The following is an 11,403-nucleotide window of genomic DNA, read 5'->3' as shown; positions in this document are numbered from 1 at the left end:
CATCCGGGAATCCACCCACAATACACCATTCATGTACCAAATGACAAGGTCAAGTAACTTTGTGGCCGTAACATGAGAGGTATCCGACGTATGACCCTTGATGGATTTCAAACGATGTAACCGTTAAGGTGTCCAGGAAGGAATCACCCTCGATGGACCACACATGATGGGTTGTACGACAGAGTCATTATCGAAGGTGGTGAAGGAGGAATCACCCTCGGAGAACCACCGCCGGTCAACTACACTACAACGGCAACATCGGAGTACGTAACGAGGTGTCACCCTCAGTACGGATAGTAGCTCTACAGTGTCGTACAAGTAAGGGGGGGTGAGTGTTGTGATGGGTCATCTCTCGTCGATCAGATGATCGAAACTTGATGAAAAAGCAGGGGCATCTGGACTAACGGTCAAAGGGGATGACTGCTCCACCTATACTAAACAGTTTTATGGTGCAATAGAATAGAGTAGTAGTTTATCAAAAACAGGCTATGCATCAGATATAGGAGCTAACTACAACAGTAGCTAAATTCTAATGCAAGGATGAGGGAGAAAGAATAGGCGGTATAGGAATGATCAAGGGGTTTTGCTTGCCTTATTGCTTTGCGGTAAATGGTTGGTCATCAGGAGGGTACTCGTACCGGGCAGTAGCGTCAGTCTCGGGGTCTACCGGTAAGAAGAGGGGAAGAAACGATAAATTTAATGCATAGACGCAAAACGATGCATGACATGTCAATATACAGGGCTAGGCATGAGCTAACGCAGTATCACCCATCATGGACGGATCGGGAAAATATGTGACGATATTTCCCGGGTCTCTCGATACTATGGGACATGCGAAACAGATGGAAAAGTTCCACGTTCACTATGATAGAGACGCATGACACAAGAATAGACATCGTATGCGGGTTTGTCTCGTTTTTGTGATCAACTTTCATGTACAAATTATTTTCATCCGGATTAAAGATTTATTTTATATTAATTTTTTAAGTATTATTAATTAATTAAGAATTAATAGATTTAATTAAATCCAATAGTTAAAAATGACATCACATATTGTAAGTGTGACATGAGTAGTCAACAGTCACTTGAGTGGTCAACTCTGACCACTCGGTCCCATACGTCACACTCCACTTAATTTAATTAATTAACAAATTCTAATTTACTTGGTTTAGGTTTAATTAACTTAATTCATTATCAAATTAATAACCCTAATTAAATACTTAATTAAATTACATAGAATTACTACTTCCTCCGTCTCGGTTTACAAGTCCGGTACATGTATCTAGATCGTCAATTTGACCGACTTAATAAGAGGTATATATTACAAAAAATATATCATTAGAAATTTTATATGTTTTATTTTCTAATGATATAATTTTGATGTTAAACAATATATTTTATATAAGTCAAATTAACGATCTAGGTACACATGCATGCCTTTTAAACTCTGACAGAGGGGGTATTAGGGATTTAATTAATAATCTAATTAATCAAATCTAATTAATTAAACAATTAATTAATTAATTAATTAATTACTATTTATTAATGTTTTAAAATCTTTTTTATTGTTAAGGGGGCTTGGGCCCCCATTGTCATTCTCTGAGGGGGAGGGGTCAGTGGGGGGGGGGGGGGTTATCCCTCACTAACCAAACCGATTCGAAGCATGATGGTTGAGGCCATGGGAGGGGCGAGGCCGGATGCAGTGGTACGGGCGAGTGGAGCAGAGGAGGCCGAGGGGGGCCACGGCTGGCATAGAAGGGGTTGGGCCGAGGCCCGGTGCCGGGGAGGATGGAGGCGAGGTGCGGCCATGGGTGAGGCCGTGATGACCCACAAGTATAGGGGATCAACAGTAGTCCTTTCGATAAGTAAGAGTGTCAAACCCAACGAGGAGCAAAAGGATCTGACAAGTGGTTTTCAGCAAGGTAAAATCTGCAGGCACTGAAATTGTCGGTAACAAGTGATTGTGTAGTGAGATGAGTCGTAGCAAGCACCAAGTAACAAAAGTAGCAACGGTGCATCAAAGTGGCCCAATCCCTTTTGTAGCAAGGGACAAGCCTGGACAAAGTCTTATAGGAGGAAAAACACTCCCGAGGACACACGGGAATTTCTGTCATGCTAGTTTTCATCATGTTCATATGATTCGCGTTCGTTACTTTGATAGTTTGATATGTGGGTGGACCAGCGCTTGGGTACTGCTCTTACTTGGACAAGCATCCCACTTATGATTAACCCCTCTCCCAAGCATCGCAACTACGAAAGAAGAATTAAGACAAAGTCTAACCATAGCATTAAACTAGTGGATCCAAATCAGCCCCTTACGAAGTAACGCATAAACTAGGGTTTAAGCTTCTGTCACTCTAGCAACCCATCATCTACTTACTTCTTCCCAATGCCTTCCTCTAGGCCCAAATAATGGTGGAGTGGTATGTAGTCGACGTTCACATAACACCAATAGAGGAATAACAACATACAACATATCAAATTACCGAACGAATACCAAATTCACATGACTACTATTAGCATGACTTATCCCATGTCCTCAGGAATAAAAGTAATTGCTCACAAAGCATAATCATATTCATGAACAGAGGGGTAATGAGTAGCATCAAGGATCTAAACAGAAACACTTCCACCAAATAATCCAACTAGCATCAACTACAAAGAGTAATCAACACTACTAGCAACCTTACAAGTACCAATCGGAGTCGCGAGACGGAGATTAGTTACAAGAGATGAACTAGGGTTTGGAGATGAGATGGTGCTGATGAAGATGTTGATAGTGACGAGTCCCCTCCGATGAGAGGAGTGTTGGTGATGACGATGGCGATGATTTTCCCTCCGGGAGGGAAGTTTCCCCAGCAGGATCGTCCTGCCGGAGCTCTAGATTGGTTCTGCTCAAGTTCCGCCTCGTGGCGGTGGCAAAACCACGAAAAAGCTCCTCTGTGATTTTTTCTTGGACGAAACCCTCCATAAAGAGGGGGGCCAGTGGGCTAGTGGGATGCGCACAAGCCCCCATGGCGCGACCTGGGGAGGTGACCGCGCCGTGCAGGCTTGTGGGTACCCCGTGGTGCCCCTGAGGCACTTCTTCGGCCCAGTATTTTTGATAAATCAGGAAAACTCCCCGTTGATTTTCACGACGTTTGGAGTTGCGCAGAATAGGTATCTCAACTTTGCTCCACTTTTAGGCCAGAATTCCAGTTGCCGGTATTCTCCCTCTTCATGTAAACTTTGCAAAATAAGAGAGAAAAGGCATAAGAATAGTACCATGAAGTGAAATAACAGCCAAAGAAGAGATAAATATCAACATGAAAACATGATGCAAAATGGACGTATATGGCCGGCGCGGTGGTGCGTAGCTGCTGAGGCGGGGTACGGCGTGCGTGGGGAGGGCGAGTCGGGGCGAGGCCCGTCGCTGTGGTGGGGGGGGGGGACGAGCGGCGGTCGATGCTACCGGGGCTGCGGGTCCGTCGGAGCGCGGCGCTGCGGGGGCGAGGGAGGGAGAGGCGAGGTCGCCGGAGTGCGTCCAGAGAGGGACAGGAAAAACCCCTGAGGGCTCACTGCGCGTGTAGGGGGTGGAGAGGCTTGATGTGGGGGTCAGGGGTTTGGCGCGGTGCGGATGGCAGGGAGGAGGCGGCCGGAGTGCCCGGTTGCACGCGGCGATAGGGGGTGCCCGCATCGGCCGGCGAGGTGGCCGGCGGAAGACGGGTCGGTCGGGGTGGAGGCGGGGCGCCACGAGGAGAGAGGGCCGCTGGGTGAGGGAGGGAGGAATGAGTGGGGTGGTGGGGAGTTTAGGGTTTGGGGGGGGGGGGTTATACCCCAAGGGATTAGTGGGCCGATGGGTGGGGGGGGGGGGGGTTATACCCCAAGGGATTAGTGGGACGGTGGGTGGGTGGGTGGGGGGGTGGCCGGTGGAGCTCGCGAGGTGGGACGAGGCCCAGGCACTACAAGGAATATGCTAATACACGACGCTATTTTTTCGTCGCTACATCGTCACGGTTTTTAGTTTACGACGATCTCACGACGAAAAACCAAACGTCGAAAACGGAGCGTCAGAAATGAACAGCAGCGATGTTTTGAACAAAATCATCGTAACATTTACGATGATTCCTCGATCGTCGTAACCTTTACGAAGATCCTAGATCGTCGTTGGCAATCCAACCCAGTCCTACGTGGCAATATTACGACGAAATGAAAATGTCATGGTTGAAATCAGCCGAACCCATTTCAATTGATCACATGGGCTCGTTTTATTTTTTTGGGCTTTTCTTATTAGGCTTCTTTTTGGGCCTTGGCCTATTTACAGCCACTTTAGTTTTTTTTCAAATTTTTTTATCATTCTAATTTGGGCCCTGGCCTTTTCATGCCCAAATACATTTGATCCAGTTTCAGTTTTGGCCTTTTTCATTTTTGAATTCAGCAACTTTTTGTTCCAAAACTTGGTTTCATTTCTATTTGTTGGGCCTTTTCAACCCAATTATTTGTCCAGTATTAAATCCAACACTATTTCATATTTAAATCAAGAAAGCTTCAAGTCGAATTAAAATCAAGCATCATATAACATCACATAATACATCTCCCAGGTTTACATAACACAATAACTCATCTCTTGAATACATTTCTTTACACAGGAATATAGCAAGAACGGACAGAATTACACAATAGAACAATGGCACATCTGCTACTATCCCAACAATACAATGGACACCTCCATACAAAGGCTGCCTTGGGCCAAGAATCATGACATTGAAGTGGTGAGGCACTGATCCCATGACAACAACAGCGACAACACCAACGATCACCTGCATGACATTTCAGATCATTATTACAGTTTTTTTATTTCTTTAAGACACTAGCAACAAAGATAGCTTCTGGCTTCACATATAATTAAATAGCCTACTGTTACTATCATGTATGTCGAATATGAAAGACGTAGAAACAATAGTTATGTACATTCATTGCAAACAGACCTGTCCTAGATAGTTTGAAAAGGTAGTCAAGCCCAATAGAACAATAATTAACATATAACTATATGTACGCTGCAGATAAGTAGTTTGGAAGAACATGTGCAGAAATCAACATAAGTAGCTTGCAACAAACATTTCCTGCATAGTTTTTTGAAAGAGCAGGGTAAGAGTTTAATAACTTAGAATAACAGTTCTCCCTACAGATGAACTTATGCCCAACTGCTCCAGGTTATTTATTTCATTTTTTATAACAGTTCTCCCTAGAGATGGTTTTTCGCGTGAAATGTTTGAGCGGTTTACTCATGCGCCTGCAACTAACTAGTTTTGCTGCAATGGACAACCACATGTGTGTTACTGGCTTAACTGAAGTAGTACGAGAAAGTTTTAGTATGAGTATATCATCTGCACAACACTTATCATCTCTTGGCATAGTTTACAACGGGAAACCGACCTCTTTTCAGACCACCACGGTTAACAACTAATCATAGCACCAAGTAGGAACAGATCTCACAATAGTACTCTGACACAACGACAATTACAATGACGAGGGGATGTGTTGTTTGAGAAGCACGTATCCGGAGAGCACGGCGCGGTCGCGCTCTTTCACCTTGGTCTAGTACTGCACCCTGCACAAGCCAATCGTTCCAATCCCATGGGTTCCTTTCTTGTCAACAACAACACATTTCAGGGATCAGCAACATTTACTTACCTCTAGCCATCGACCCACATCTCGGTGACCAGCGTTTCGCCGGGGTAGACATGCAGCAGGAACCCGCCAAATATGTTCTGCACAGCCGTTGGATCCCCGTTGCAGAACGACTTGATGACCGCCCGGGCCACGAACCCCAGGGTGCAGAGGCCATGCAGTATCGGACGGGTGAACCTGCAGAGGGGTTCTCATCACATTCAGAAGATAACCAGAGCTCAAACATAGACAAATTATACATCTGTTCATGTGGAATAACAGTTCTCCCTAGAGATGACAGATGGCTATGTGCAGAGGTCGTTATCTCCATCTATACATCTATGTACTTCATATATCTATTGATCTTACATTTTATACTGAAATATACCTCGCACTGGGCAATTATTTATGTTTGATTTTGAAGAAAAAAGTATTCCTATTACTTACTTATTTGTTGAATTTTGGTCCTACAAAAGGTTCGGAAGCTGGGAAGTATCCTGAGCATCCCAGAGTCATTCTTAAAGCGACACCCATTTCCTGGGCCTGGTCTTTCTATACTTGTCATAGGCGATGTTACAGCAGGCAATGTTACCTGGGCCAGGGATTTTTTTTAATTGCTGCAAACTACAGTTTGGAAATCACTAATCCATACAGGGAAGTTAGATAGCTAGTCAAGATGCAGTAGTTTACGTTCACCGTTCATAGTGTTTTGTTTTTCGTTTTATTTTGAATTCAGGAATGACTAGTAGTGATTATTACTTTTTTCATATTTTTCTCCTCTGTCTAAGTTCTACATTTTTCTCTTTCTCCATTTCAACTTTTTCGCCCTACCTTAATTCTTGGTTTGTCAGTTGACGTGTCGTTAGTTTCCAATACATGACTCCACCCTGATTGCTATAAAGATACCATCATTTGTTTGACAGACGTCAGTAAAATATGAGCGCAGCTCCTGCCCCTACGCATAAGTTTGCACAAAGTTATTTTCATTTCTTAGCATGCGCTGTTTTTCGTTTCAGTTTAAAATAAGTAAATAAATGAACTGGGCGTACAACATTAAACTCCACTCTGCCTCACAAATTAATACTTTCTCTATAATTCAATATACATTGACTAAAGGAAACACATGCATTTGATACTTTTTTATCCCTGAGTTTCATCTCATCTGGCGTTACTGCAGTTTAAGTAAACTGAAACCAAATTAACAGCTACCATTCTTGTATTGAACAAAATTAAGGCACACATATGTATAAGCACATCAAGGCTAGCTATAAGCAAACTGCAGATAGATGATATACTTTTAGCTATAGCCACATGTTAAATCATGTTCCCCCCATCCGGAATTAGTTGATGCTCAAACGAATGTATCTAGACGTATTTCAATGCTAGATACATCCGTCTTGGCGTCAACTAATTTCGGACGAAGGGAGTACTTGACAAGAGGGATATATAATTGTGATGTTTTAGAAAGAAAACATGAGTTCGCTCGAACCAAAGAGTGTGTTAGAACCTTGTTTATTTTGTATCTTTAGCAAAGTGTTAAACCAGGACCCGATGCAAGCACATGACCTGCTATAGTTTCAGTCATCTACAGTGCTGCAACCTAATAAGCAGCAGGGTAGTAGAGGCATGGTAAGTGGCAACATGTGGTATAGCTTGACATGGGTTCAGACGGTGCACGTCCTGGTACTGCGTGCTGTATCGACAGCATGGCTGTAAAAGGGGTGAGGTGCATTTGTGCAACAACCTAACCCAACTGAAAGAATAGAAAAAAAAGGAAGGCTCCCAAGAAGGAATGCTTGGGATTTTATCTCCGACGAGTTTTTTTCAATCTCTGTGTGTATCCATTGTAGTTCACCGTGCAAACAATCTAGTTGGACATTACGTACTGCTGCATGTTGATAGAAATAGAAATCCAAAAGGGGTGCTTCGTTTTTAGTCAAAGTTTAACCATGCACGTAAAAGTTGAACCAAAATGTGATGTGTAGTCATTCATATGTATGTACAATTAATTGCAAGTGCTGATCTAGGGGTAGAGAGGGGAAAGAGGGGTAGCTCACCACGTATGCCCGCAGGGCTAGGAGGGGAGGGGGAAGTAGCCATCAATTATCCCCTCCATGCGCTGGAGGAGAGAGGAGGCAGGTGCGAAGAGGGATGGTGGCCTGCTCCTCCACCTCCTCTCGTAAAGAGGGCTCGTCGGGGACGGACGCATTGAGGAGGAGGTTTCTTGCTGCTGGTGTCGAGGATGCTCTCAAAGTAGATCTTGAGCGAGGCACTGCAGTTCTTCCTCAACTCTCTCCACAGGTTCCCTGTCTTCCTCCAGCGTCACCACCCCTTGCTCCGGCTCTGGCGAGTTAGGACCAGCAGCAATTAACAACAGTATAACTTTATGTTCACCTTGTACATACAACTTTGACATGATAAAAAAATCTGCAGTAGGAAATTGCCTTGCTATTTCAAGTGAAAAGAGATCTAAGAGGCCCAAAAACAGGGGTGTTGTACTTCGAAATTGCGACATCTGAATAACTGACTTCAGCAGGTTGTCATTTTCAGGGGAAATCTAGCAAAATTTTAGTCGACATCTTAACAACTAAATTGAGATAACATTTATGTTTCTGTGCCTTTTTTAGTTCGAGGAGCAGTGATTTTTTCTTCCGGCGAGAGTTCCAGCTGAACTTGACTGAATCAAAAGAAGGACAGTGGAACGCTTATATTATAAAATGTCAATTAGCGTTTGTCGTGTCTGATTGCCTTCTTGCTTGTGGAGCTGAACAACAACCGGTGACAATTTCAAAGGAACGGGCAGAGACAGAGACAGAGGATATGAGCAGAGAAGAGAGAAGGTACCCTGCGGCGGGTACTCCGGGTAAAACATGGGCCGCTCCGGGATCACCGTGTGCTGCAGCATCTGCACGGCCACCAGAATCGCGCTGAGCGCAACAGAAGCAAGGCAACCGCCGGATAAAAAAGGGAAATTTGGGAGGGAGGGAGAGGAGGGACGGACCTGCGTCATGTTGTTCTGTTTCTTGAGGAGGAAGGTGAGGAGGGGGCCGAAGGAGGAGGCACCGGTGAGCGCGAGCATGGCTAGCAGGCACGATGCGATGCCGCAGCACCTCCCGACGACGACAATGGCATCCTGGCATGCGCTTCTCGCCACGGCCACCCCTCTCAACGAGATGGGTTTCTTGGCGACAGGATGCAACAACGCGGGCACCTCCTGCGCCACCACGGCCGACTTGGATGCCGCCGCCCCGCCGCATCCAGCGAGCGTCCACGCCTCGGTGACCATGGGCACCATGCTAATTATCTTCGTGCGGAGGAGCCGTCAAAGAGGGGCGAGCCATCCATGGCTAGATGCGCCCATATCGACAACTGCGTACATACCTTTTCCTCCACTTCGGGGTGGAGCTCGACTGCTTCATGTATCCAAATCGACGGGACGGTGAGACCTTCCTTCGCATCGTGGCGGCGAGACCTTCCTCCGCTTCTGGGCAGAGCTCGATTTGGGGGAGAGGAGTGGAGGAAGAGGATGGGATTCGCCGTCGCCACCGCTCAGATCGGGAGAGAAAAGGATAAGGTAGAGGGGGTAGGGATATCCGGGTAGGCTGTGGGGACGAGGGCCAGAAAAATTCGGATGGGCTTCGCGCGTTTAGTTTCATAGGCATGCGCGCGCGGGTATTTTGGCCGGCCCAATTGGCTACCCAGAGTCGGATAGATGGATATGTGCGGCGAGGCAGAGGAGTTCGTGGATGGATGGATGGATATGTGGGTTGGATAGCTGGATGGATGGATAGATGCATGCCACGTCATCGATCCGTGGTACAAACGTTTCCACCAATAGGATTCCAGCACATGTAATTGTGTTTTCCATTTTTTTATAACTTCTAATTTTTTTCTACCCTCTTGGATTGACGAATGAGGGAACCGCGGGTTTTTTGACGTTATAATTGTGTTTGGCCCGTGACATATAATGGACCCACGAGTGACATGTCAACATAGTTAGAACATGTTACGACATTTTTATAATCGTCGTAAAAGTTATGACGATCTCATCTTATGCGGTTACGACGTTTTTGACTCACATCGTCGTAATTTATATGTAGATTTGATCCCCTCAAATGGTTTACGACAATCTCGGACCAAATCGTCACAGATTTATGACGAATTCATCAACGACGTCTTAAAAAACATCATGTATGAGCATATTTCTTGTAGTGAGGGGGAGGGAAGTTTTTTCCTTTTTTCTTTTTATTTATGTTTTTTTTCCTTTTTCCTTTTATTTTTTTATTTGGCAAATAAATGACTTTTGTCAAATATGAGATTCATCCACGTAATTACTTTGCACTATTTGGCACTACCCCAAAAAGTTTTGGGGATTTATCTAATACATTTTGTATTTCATAATTTTAAAAAGGCCTTTTAAATAATGCTTCGTCCATGTTTTAATTATTTTGAGGCACCAAAATTATAAAAAAAATGTTGGTTGCAATTTTTTAATAGCATAGGGAATATTTGCAACCCGTGCATGATTTTTTATTTGATGTTTGCAATACTTTTAATTCCACCTTTGAAATGATTTTGAATTGCAAAGGAATTTAAATTAGGGTTTGATTCCAACCGTGATCATAACAGATTAGCAAAAGCATTAGCTTAATCATGGTGATTACTTTAGCTTATTACAATGATCATGTAGCATAATCTGGGGATGTCACACATAGGGTGCTCTAGCTGAGGACCTGGGTGGGCAATCACTACTAGTAGTGCTGCTTCTGGTGGTGGGGAGGACGTGCGTGATCCTCCATGATGATGATGATGACAATGTATATTTTGTGTAGTTAGGTCTTGAAAACAATCTTATAGTTTGTATATTTTGGTGAGATGGTATATACTAACCCCTCACGGTTATGCACGTGGTGATCACGAACTTGCGTTAGTCGCATTACACTCTCTTTTCGATATGGTGGTAGGATGACACTAAAGTAGTGGTAGGTTGAACTTGGTTTGCGGTATGATCATGCATGCTTACTAATGCTCTTATGCTCCATTGCTTATGTGCTTGTTGCTTCATGGCTTGCTTATAGAGTGCTTCATTTCTTGTTTCTTCAACTTATTGCTCATTTGTACTGCTAGGGCAAGTGGTATGACATGTTCGAAGGGAGGGTTCGAACGTTTACATTTCATGGGAAGGTTTCAGCAAACAAGTTTCATGTTACAACAACCAAAGCCGCAGAGTGTTTAAGACTAGGCACGAGGCAGAACATGCTTACTCCAAGTGTGTGCTAGAGCACAGATGCAACAAGCTTAAGGTTGCCAAGGTGGATCATTCGTTCAGCCTGAAGAACTTCGTCATGTTTATCCAGTTCATCTCCATTGCAGTGTTATGGTGCTGGTGTGCTTGGTGTGATCATGTGTAAGATGTAGTAGTCGTGGGTAAGCTCACCATGTAGGATACAAGGTGAGCACAACTATATGGCAACATGCACTCATGTGGCAACATGCAATGTGAGCAACCAAACGTGGAGCAAAGAGGCGTCCCTATGGTGTAGAAAGAGCATATGCAAGCAACCAATCAACATGCAGATGATGTTTTTTTTCCTGCATATGCTCATTTATGCCCTAGTTGGTCAAGTATGCAAAGTGCCTAAAAACGAGGCAACCAAACAAATGCACCCTTATTCTCTGCGCAATACCAAGCTAGAGCTGACCAACAGTTATAGTAGATTCACCTTGTTAGCAACGTTACTTAGTAGATCGACC

At 44.4% G+C, this 11,403-nt stretch overlaps 1 long non-coding RNA gene across 1 annotated transcript; it reads right to left on the bottom strand.

The window, feature by feature from the left end:
- Positions 1-7,892: 7,892 nt before the first annotated feature.
- On the bottom strand, positions 7,893-8,724 carry LOC123409825. The gene is made up of 3 exons (XR_006612908.1): positions 8,651-8,724; positions 8,494-8,554; positions 7,893-7,992 (listed from the first exon to the last, which is right to left on the bottom strand). It is a non-coding gene; the product is annotated as an uncharacterized LOC123409825 (long non-coding RNA).
- Between the last annotated feature and the right edge of the window lie 2,679 nt (positions 8,725-11,403).

This window comes from Hordeum vulgare, chromosome 7H, assembly GCF_904849725.1.
Source record: "Hordeum vulgare subsp. vulgare chromosome 7H, MorexV3_pseudomolecules_assembly, whole genome shotgun sequence".
Lineage (NCBI taxonomy): Eukaryota > Viridiplantae > Streptophyta > Magnoliopsida > Poales > Poaceae > Hordeum > Hordeum vulgare.
The sequence above is the reverse complement of the archived record's forward strand: the minus strand, read 5'-3'. Positions and strand labels throughout refer to the sequence as shown.